This window comes from Ambystoma mexicanum, chromosome 5q, assembly GCF_040938575.1.
Source record: "Ambystoma mexicanum isolate Mex_15411 chromosome 5q, UKY_AmexF1_1, whole genome shotgun sequence".
In the NCBI taxonomy this organism is placed as follows: Eukaryota; Metazoa; Chordata; class Amphibia; order Caudata; family Ambystomatidae; genus Ambystoma; species Ambystoma mexicanum.
The window spans coordinates 199,645,868-199,655,376 of record NC_090933.1 but is presented as its reverse complement, the minus strand read 5'-3'; the positions used below and the strand labels follow the sequence as shown (position 1 = coordinate 199,655,376).

General features: G+C 42.6%; 1 long non-coding RNA gene across 1 annotated transcript; it reads left to right on the top strand.

The window, feature by feature from the left end:
* The first annotated feature begins 2,430 nt into the window (after window positions 1–2,430).
* LOC138498565 (uncharacterized) lies at window positions 2,431–3,438 on the top strand. The gene is made up of 4 exons (XR_011278751.1): window positions 2,431–2,502; window positions 2,723–2,748; window positions 2,869–2,950; window positions 3,357–3,438. It is a non-coding gene; the product is annotated as an uncharacterized lncRNA (long non-coding RNA).
* The last annotated feature ends 6,071 nt before the right edge of the window (window positions 3,439–9,509 follow it).

Sequence of the window (9,509 nt, the reverse complement as noted above, 5' to 3'; positions counted from 1 at the left end):
CATTTTGTTTTTTTGGTTCAGATTGCTGTGGGTAGGTCCAAGGTGAAATTAGCATATGGGTTTATAGGTGTGTTCTGCTACTAAGAGCCTGATGGATGGTAGTCTGCTGGCAAGTCTCTCGTTACACTTAGAGGTATCCAGAGGGGAGTCCGATGAGACCCTAGAAGGAGGGGTCAGGTTATCCTGTGTGGTGCATGTAGTAGGGCTTGGATAAAGTTTGGGTAACGTTGGGGAGGGAAAAGGGGGTGGTGAAGGGAGGAATGGTGTAGGGCAAGGGATGGGGTAGTTGTGTGGGCATCTCAGTCTTACTTCTGACTCCCACGTTCATTAGAGACATGATGCATGTTCTTGAAATTTTGGATAAATTGGATCTTGACCATAATTGTTGGCTTGTCACACTTGATATACCTCAATTGACCATCAAAAAGCAATTGAATGTGTTAAATATCTGTTCCGAGAATTTTCAGCATCCTATTTTGAACATGTTGAAATGGTCAAAGAATTTCTTTTATTTACCTTGCAAAATATTGTGTTCCTTTTTAACAATGTGTACTTTAAAGAAGTGATTGGCATTGCTATGGGGGCCAGTTTTGCTCATGCGCTTGCGAATGCATTAATGCATCACTTCAAGCAAACTGTCATCTTCACAAATCTAACGTTTTTTCCTTACATACGTCTTTGGAAATGTTACATTGCTGATGTGATTTTGCTTTGGATTGGACCATTTAACATCCTTCAACAATTTGTTGCCTTTCTGAACAATAATGATTGGGGGATTCAGTTTACATCTACACATAGTCAAACAAGGATTGACTTTCTTGATCTCACCATTCATTTGACTGACATTGGCTTGTCAACTACCACATTTCGTAAAAGTATGTCTATTAATGCTACCTTACATGCTGAAAGCTGTCACAAAAAACATGTTATCAAGAATATTCCAAAAGGTGACTGTATTCGTGCAAGGAGAAACTGCTCACATTTATCAGACTTTACTTCCGAAAGCACCTTAATCAAATCCAGATTTCTAGCAAGAGGGTATGACATCAATTGCCTCAACAAAACTGCTGAGACAGTACGCCAGCTTGAGAGAGCGGAACTGCTAATTCCGAAAGTACGGACCACCTCATTAGCTTCCCAGAAAATCCGGTTTATCACCAGATTTAATTCAGACAGTTCCAGAGTTTCTAATGTATTGAACAAACATTGGCACTGACTGCTTTTAGAGACCCAGAAATTGCAAAATGGCTAGATACTAAACCTATAATCACATTTAGCAAAGGCAAAATGCTCAAAAACAAATTATGCCCCTCGTTCATGGGACCACTCAGTCTGCCTACTATTTGGCTACAATCAGCCTGTATCAAGGGCTTTCAAAAATCTGGCTTTTGCAACATGTGCAAATATGCACTTGAAACCACTGCTGTGTCCTTTGGATCATTAGGCGAGAATACTGTGAACTCCTTTATAAATTGTAACACGAAATGTGTGGTCTACTGCATAATTTGCACGTGCAGACTCAAATACATAGGCAGCACAATACGTCCAAATATGATTCGCATCAGAGAACACCTGGAACCATTGGCAGCAAAGAAGCAAAATACCCTCTGGTTGTCCACTGGCAAGCCCACCACCAACTTCACAGCAAGGATCACATTTGATTTGTGGAGTTGGCGAAGGTCTCCTGCCTCCACGTGGAGGCAATTTACAACTTAAACTTTGCTAATTAGAGGCTAGACTTATCTGCAAATACTGCACTGTGTATAACGGCCTTAACTCTGACTATGAATTTGCAGTCTTTCTTTAGATATTTACTTTGTTGCAGCCAATATCTGGTTGTCCCCATGCAGTTTGGGTGCCATAGCCTACTGTTTTCTGTATTTCTATGTTAATGATGCATGATAATTTCCTGTTTCTGTGTAATCTGCATTTCAAATTTTAAGTTGTTGCTTTTTGACATTGCATGCAATTATTGTTGCTTAATTGTCCAATCGCAGGACTTAATTGTACAGGACAGCGCAATCTATGTACATTTATCTGCCAAGTTCTGGCCATTTTTTGCGCAAAGTTAATTTCAGGTTCCATTATTCCTTGATTTAAATTCATGTACATTGTCTAACACATACTCACTCAGGATCTACTAGCACCCATTCCACTTGTTCTCATTCATCATTTCTCTATTCTTGAATGCTTTCCATAATTGTTGGTTTATAATACGGCATATATAATTTCTCACATTGTACTCTATGCTTTAACAAGCATTAGCCCCTTGGTTCGTGTAACTCAAGGTTGATCACTGTAGACCCTTCATTGTTTACACTTTTTTCCTTTAGTATTGCTTCACTCTTTTAAGATGGCGCCCGTGTTTTAGCCATCTTTGCTTCTAATTTTGAGCAGTGGAATACTTAGTCCTTCCTCTACCTGGGGTCCCGGTTTTTAATGACTCCCTTGCTCGTGTAACGCGCGTGAGCTGAATTCTGTTGCGTTCTGTCCAGCGCCCAGGTAAGGTGGTTTGGCCACGATTCCTGATTTCACAGACATGCTGCGGCTGACAGCTGACGTTTTACATTTCGGTATGCTGTGGCTGCAGATCACGTTTCTTTGATCACTTTAACTCTGTGCCCTGCTCACTATTTAGTTTTTCATAGTGCCTTCCGCAACTAATTGGAATATTGACATCAATGTTTATTTTGCTGACAGTGCACCCTTATTTTTCTCCTAGATTTAGCCTCTGCGAAGCATAAGGAGGTATGTCCTTTTATACTACTTTCTTTTACAACTAATTTCCCTCTGCGCCACCCTCCCCCACCCTTTTTTTTTGTCCTTAAGCTAACTAATCACCTGGCTATCCTTTATGTTTTTTGGAAGTTTGCATTGGCAATATATGCCCCTACGGTTTGCATTGGCAATTTACGCCCCTACGGTTTGCGATTCCAACCTCTGTATTAAGGTACACATTCAATTTTTTCCAAATTGGTTTATAAAATGTATTGATACTTGGCATTCAATGTAACTGATTGCAGTGTACTCTTTTTCTCATTATTAATGCACTGTTTATTTTTTCTCTCTCGCCCCTGTTTTTACCTTGTTGATTCCCCCTTTCTGCCCTTTGTTCTGTGCATTTTTCATGGATCACCCATTAACTTCATCCCATATGCATTAATATGTTGAATGCTGTTTTGTGCCGCTTTATGATTGCGACCTGATTTAAATTTACTTTTGAATTGCCAATTGATTGTCTTTCTGCCCCCTGTGCCACCGAACATGTTTGTCATTTTTTTCTGAATTGGGACTCTTTCAACTTGTGTTTAATATGTGATAATATTGTACAAATGTTATGGTTTCTCAACTATCAGCCTCAGATGAAGAGCTGTTTTTGGCTCTAAACACGTGTCAGGCTGACCCATCAACTCAAATAAATACACTACAGTATTTAAATTCTTGCATTTTTGGCTCAGTGTGTTTCGGGACCATTTGTCTATTCTTCCTGAACGTGGTAGTGTACTGGCATTTCACCCACACTTCCTTGACCCCCGCTGCCTCTTTGCTATTTACAAGCCTCTGTACAAGCGCTGTGGATAATTTTGACTTTCACTGCCATCTTTTTCCATTTGAACCCAATGTAATGTTAAAGTCCCCACCAATAATGATACAAGGGAGGCGTCTTCATGGGTCATCATACCACCATAAAATATGATTGTTTAACATATTAACAGGATTGTCACCTTTTTCGCCTTGGCATTATAAACATTACGAATAATGAGATAGAATCCACCAACAGTCTTCAAACGTACCGTTGTTAATTCACCGGAGATGTTTTGACTATCAGTTAAATTGATTGCCAACCCAGTAGCAATATAAACTCCCTAAACGCCTGAATTCTGTCCTATCTGATTTACTGTGCCTGACACCTAAAATAAACTATAAACATCCATAGAGGGTGACTTTCTGGCCCAAGTCTCCTAAAAGAGTATTCTGTTCCAACTGTGAATAAAGTGATCCCAATCAGATCTACCAAATGTCCCTTTAAGACTTATGCTATTCTACGAAACACATCTCAGATATTGTAGTCGTGCTGTTTTCACAGAATAATGGCTTAACTAGGGGTACTGTAGAGGTAACTAATTGTGGAGTGCTACTGATAGGTGTGAAAATATATGCATCTGCTTTAAGGTCAATATCAATTGCCGGAATGGCAGTGCATTGGCAATCTGTGCCTTTCATAAGGGTTACCCTGGTGTCTCGATGAAGGGTATTATGGGTTTGGCCATCACTAATCATAAACCCTATGATAAGATGGTCATTATTAGTCCACGCCCTAATTGGATTCATGTTAGTTATGGTTTTGCTTCCCTCCATATGCAAACTCAATTGGCTATATAACCGAGTCACGGCTTTGGTCGCCTTGTTGAGGCTCCAGCGCCTGCATAAGTTGATCCCTTCATATGGTTAAAACGGTTCACTGATAAGAGTCATTCCACTTCTTCGCAACTCGACAAGGAGGACCATCTGTTACTACAATGCCAGTCACCCACCCAACTACCCAGTTTCAAGAGGGGGACCATGGTCCTCTGAGAAACCTATGAAACCTTTGGGCTAGACAGAGGGTACATCTCTTTACCCCGTGGTTTCTTCTGATAATGTGACGCTCCCAGGTACGAACATTTGCTATGGTGAGGTTGCTCTTATAAAAAGAACTAAAAAACGATGGTAATGCTGTAATTCGAATGTGGTAACCCATATAACATGGATCTACACATGGTGCAGTGCCCCCACCTCGTTAGTCTCAACACAGTTCCTGCCAATGATGGCGGCGTACAAAAAGTCACAATGACACAATGGTATGCCAGTAGTTTATGTCCATGTCCTACTCAGCTTTCATGCCGGGCCATAATTACATGTCACCTGGCTCAAGCCTAAGACCACTTCTGTTATTCATATGATGGACAGTTTTGGCCAGCAAAGTGGAAGTAGACTGACAAATCACAACAGCTGGCACTTGAGCCCGGATCACCACAAGTACTAGGAATCAAATTGCAGCAACTAATGCAACACGGCCAGGTATTGCAGAAAGGAGGCTTCTTGGTATTGCAACATTCTTTTAGCTGTGCATTTTCTATGTCTTCATTGAATGGAAAGGCAGCTGAGGGAAACTTTTAATTGCGTGAATACCTTTTTATGTGGAGATTCAGTAGTGGATGGAAATGCCTATGTTTTAAAAGAAACTGTGTAAGCCTTCTTTCATGAGGGCATTTTAAGACGGTACCCGCATTATCCTGAAAAAATCTAGGAGATGCTGCTGTTTCCTTCCCTTAGTGCCTCCCAGTACTTGGAGGTATCTGCAATAGCAGGAATAGTAGCTCTCACTGCCCCTTTGCTTGTCATAATAGGAGATGGAATTTGGTTTTCTTTTATAGCCACAGTCCCAGGCATAGTCACTCATTTTATGATATGGGCCTCCAGCATTTGCTGGCTAGCCCGAGAAGGTATCTTGTCTTTGCAAGCAATATTTGTGCCAAGATCTCTTGCCAGAGAGATCTAGATGACGAGAGGAAATGCACGTCTTTATTCTGGACTAATACTCTGGCAGTGCAGAGGACATCGCTCCTCTGCATCCCATGCCTGCCTTAGTTTGACCCAGTGAAAGGAGGTGGTGGACTTAAGAGTACAGGCCACAACACAATGGATCGAAATCATTTTCAATGAAAACCTCGTCATGCCTCATACAGTGCACCTAGGGCCTCAGACTGAGCCCACAAAAGTATGCCCAACAATTCATGGGGGTGTGTTGTAGAAAAAGGGTCACATATACCAAAGCAAGACCTAGGAACTATCGGTTTGGTTTGTCTCCTTTCGTTGCTGACACTGGCAAGAGAATGGCTGCTTTGTGGCTGTCTCAAGCAAGGGAGGTCGGGTCTCCTATTCCCCTCAAGGATCGTGAAAATAGTCAATGTGTATGGTGTGTCTGTCTGGGGAGGCAGATTGCCTTTTTGTGGTAGGAGATGTGACAGGGAATGGCGAGGAGATGAAGTAGACACATGTATGAATCCTGCTTACCATACGTTTGTGGAATTCAAAATGTGTTTGCCACACTAGCCTACGAATCAGTACTCCGCTCACAATCAATTTGTCCCATTAAGCAGAATTCCACGCAGCTAGTGGAACAATGGCAGTCTGACATGAGTTTCGAGGTCAGTTACATGGTTGCCATCCGAAGATAACTCATCACCATACTGTCGGTGTTCCTTCCCCTTCAATGGTGTCTCTTTGTACCCCTTATTCTTTACCTTCATTAGAACCGGATATGTGTTTGTGCACCGCCCTAATCAGTCCAGTATATTGATCAGTGCCCTAACAATGTTTATTTTTATTTTTGTAACTTGAGACGGAATAATGAAAGTTCAACTGTAATATATTTCCACATGATTAGGAAAAACATCTACCAAGTTTTCCAAAGCAATGTTGTGGTCAGTTTATCTATTCCAAAATAACCAAACTAAATCATGAAGTGGTAGGGTTTATGGAGTCTCACATCTTTGTTATTCATTTAATCTGGAAAATGACTCATTCTGTATGGCTTACTAATGAGGGATGATTATTCACAGATAATTGTATAAATGCATGAACGAATGGCCTTGATATTATGTTCACCTACATTTAACACATCCCACTGGGAGCTAATATGCAAAGCTCAGGTCAGTCGGAAATGTTCAAGATCTTTTAGATCACTCTTTTTACAACAAAAAATGAAAATGTTAGGCAAAGTCTGTGCGAATATTAGTTCCCTTTATCCTTAATGCAGCAGTCGTTATAGCTTTATTAACCTGAACATGTTCTCATTCTCTCTCTCTCTTTCTCTCTAATGATCGATTTCTCTTTTTTTGTGCGCCTGTCTCCGTGTCTCTTTCTCTTTCTCTTCCTGGTACAGTATGTCTGTCTATGTCCCATATCTATTATCTATCTAACTATCTAAACATAGATAAGAACAAAACATGGAGAGAGAAAGGAAGTACTGCATCACGGGCCCCATTACAATGGACGAGAAACAGAATGTTTCATCACGACACACTGCCCACCATTACAAAGCAGGAAGCACAATGCCCCACCACACAAAACTACAACTAAACAATAGTCCCAAGGATGCTCGCCCCACGAAAATCAAAGAACCAGTCAGGACAGAAGGACAACATTGCAACACGACCCCGTCCCTGAACCATTCAAAGCCTTAAACGACCAGGGTCACACTAGATCACCTGAGAACAAATATCACCCACCCAGTCCCACACCTAAAGATTAGGTTCAGACGCACCCACCAATCCAAACTATACTCAATAGGATACAGGTGGATCAGCGCATCACCACCAAAACAAGTCGGGCCTCGAAGAACCAGCAACATCTGAATCCACAGGTACACAACTCTAACGGAATCATAAGTACCTGAACCAGGATACAGACCCCACTAACCCAACCCTCAATCTTCTGCATACTTAAACCCACACAAAACCACACAACCATCTCTCTCCCAGCAATCCGCACGCACTTTACAACACCGTATCAACAACAAATAAACTTCACCCACAGCACTCGAGGCCTTCCTCCGATCCGATACTAGCACCAAAGCCCAGCACTCGGTGTATACCGAGATGAAGCTGCCAACAGCACACCACTTCTCCCACTCTCCTTCTCTCCTTCTCCCCTCCTCCCAACTAACCCTACACACCCTTCCTGTTTTACAGATCCGCCAGAGCGCCTAGGGACCAATTCCGTTGGTGACGGTGCGCTATACAAGTACCGCTAACATAACATAACATCTATCTATCTATCTATCTATCTATCTATCTATCTATCTATCTATCTACAATCCCCTGTATTTTCATACGGTCCCCCGACCGGATGCGGAAGCCGGCCGCTCATCACAAGGGCCGCGTTCTAAAGGGCCTGTCTGCAGCTCTGCGCGGAATGAATGAAGACCCTGCTATACGTCCGCCATGATTCGTAAGTAACCTTTGCCCCATCTGCAGAAGCTCTTCCTTACCATATTGCAGAAACCTGCTCTCAAGGCTTTTCGCCCATTTTACTAAAGCCATCACGACCATTCTAAAATGGCTAACTTGTTTGCATAATGCTAATGAAGGCTGGCACTCCCTCCTCCATGTGCATCTGATTGGCTGAATAGCATTATTTTCATACAATCCCCCGACCGCAGGTGAAATCCGGCCTCTCATCACAAGGGCCTTGTTCCAATGGGCCTGTCTGTAGCTCTGATCAGCATTTCTTCATCTCGACCTGGGAAGGGCAGGCGCCAACCTCCACAGCTGGACCCTTGTCCTGCACTGGATCCATGAGCAGCACAGTGCGCAACAAATGAACACCCTGCTATACTTCAGCCATGATTCGCAAGCAAGCTTTGACCCATCTGCAGAAGTGCTTCCTTACCATATTGCAGAAACCTGCTCTCAAGGCTTTTCACTCGTTTTACTAACGCCATCACGACCATTCTAAAATGGCTGACTTGTTTGCATAATGCTACTGGAGGTTTGCACTCCCTCCTCCACTTGCAGCTGCCTGACTGAATAGCATTATTTTCATAAGATGCCCCAACCGCAGGCGGAAGCGCGCCGATCATCACAAGGGCCGCGTTCTAATGGGCCTGTCTGTGGCTGTCTGCGGCAGGCCGTGTAGTGGCTGCGCCACACTTCACTGTGTTCCATTCCACTGCACCCTGCGTTGCCGTAACCTTTTTTTGGGGAATGATCATCTCTACTTACCTAGCAACGTAAGTCCGGTAGCTAGACCCACCCTGCTTCGAAACATTTTCTTATCATCATTAAACAATCATGGTGCCGAACTACCGCTCAGTAAGCAGACGGAGTAACTGATATCCGACCTCTGCAAACATTCAGTTGCATGTACTGACTATTCTCATATGTACTGCAGAATATACCCTATGCATAAAACTATAATCACCTAATATTTGTACGAATATTGAATTGTTGCATTTAGCGCTTAGGGACATAGATAAACATTGTCTCGTTAGCCCACTGTGCCCCCTCTTGTGTTCTGATTGTGTACCCCGCTAACACACCCTAGGCACTGTGCACACTCTTCAATTGTGAACACCCGCCTGCGCCTGGATTCGTGGACTGTCACTCACCAGGTACCATCTGTACTGTATTGTAATGAACTTTATTACTTATGCTAACATGTTAAGCGTGGCCTTGATGCATGCATGTTAACCTAGAATACATTCAGGTTATAATGTTGCTACCTCATTGTTAAATTTTACATGTCTCGAATTAACCTATTTCTGTGACTCGAGTAGTTTACCATGCCTTGCACCATTGAATAATGTTTCGCCTGCCTACTTTACATCTAGCGAAGAGGAAATGTTAGCAACCCACAAAGGCCATACCCTAGTCATACTACGGTGCAGGCGCAGACGTACTAGTGATACCTCAGCTATTACCTACATTGTGCTATTACACTGTTAGTATCACACAATAACTTTA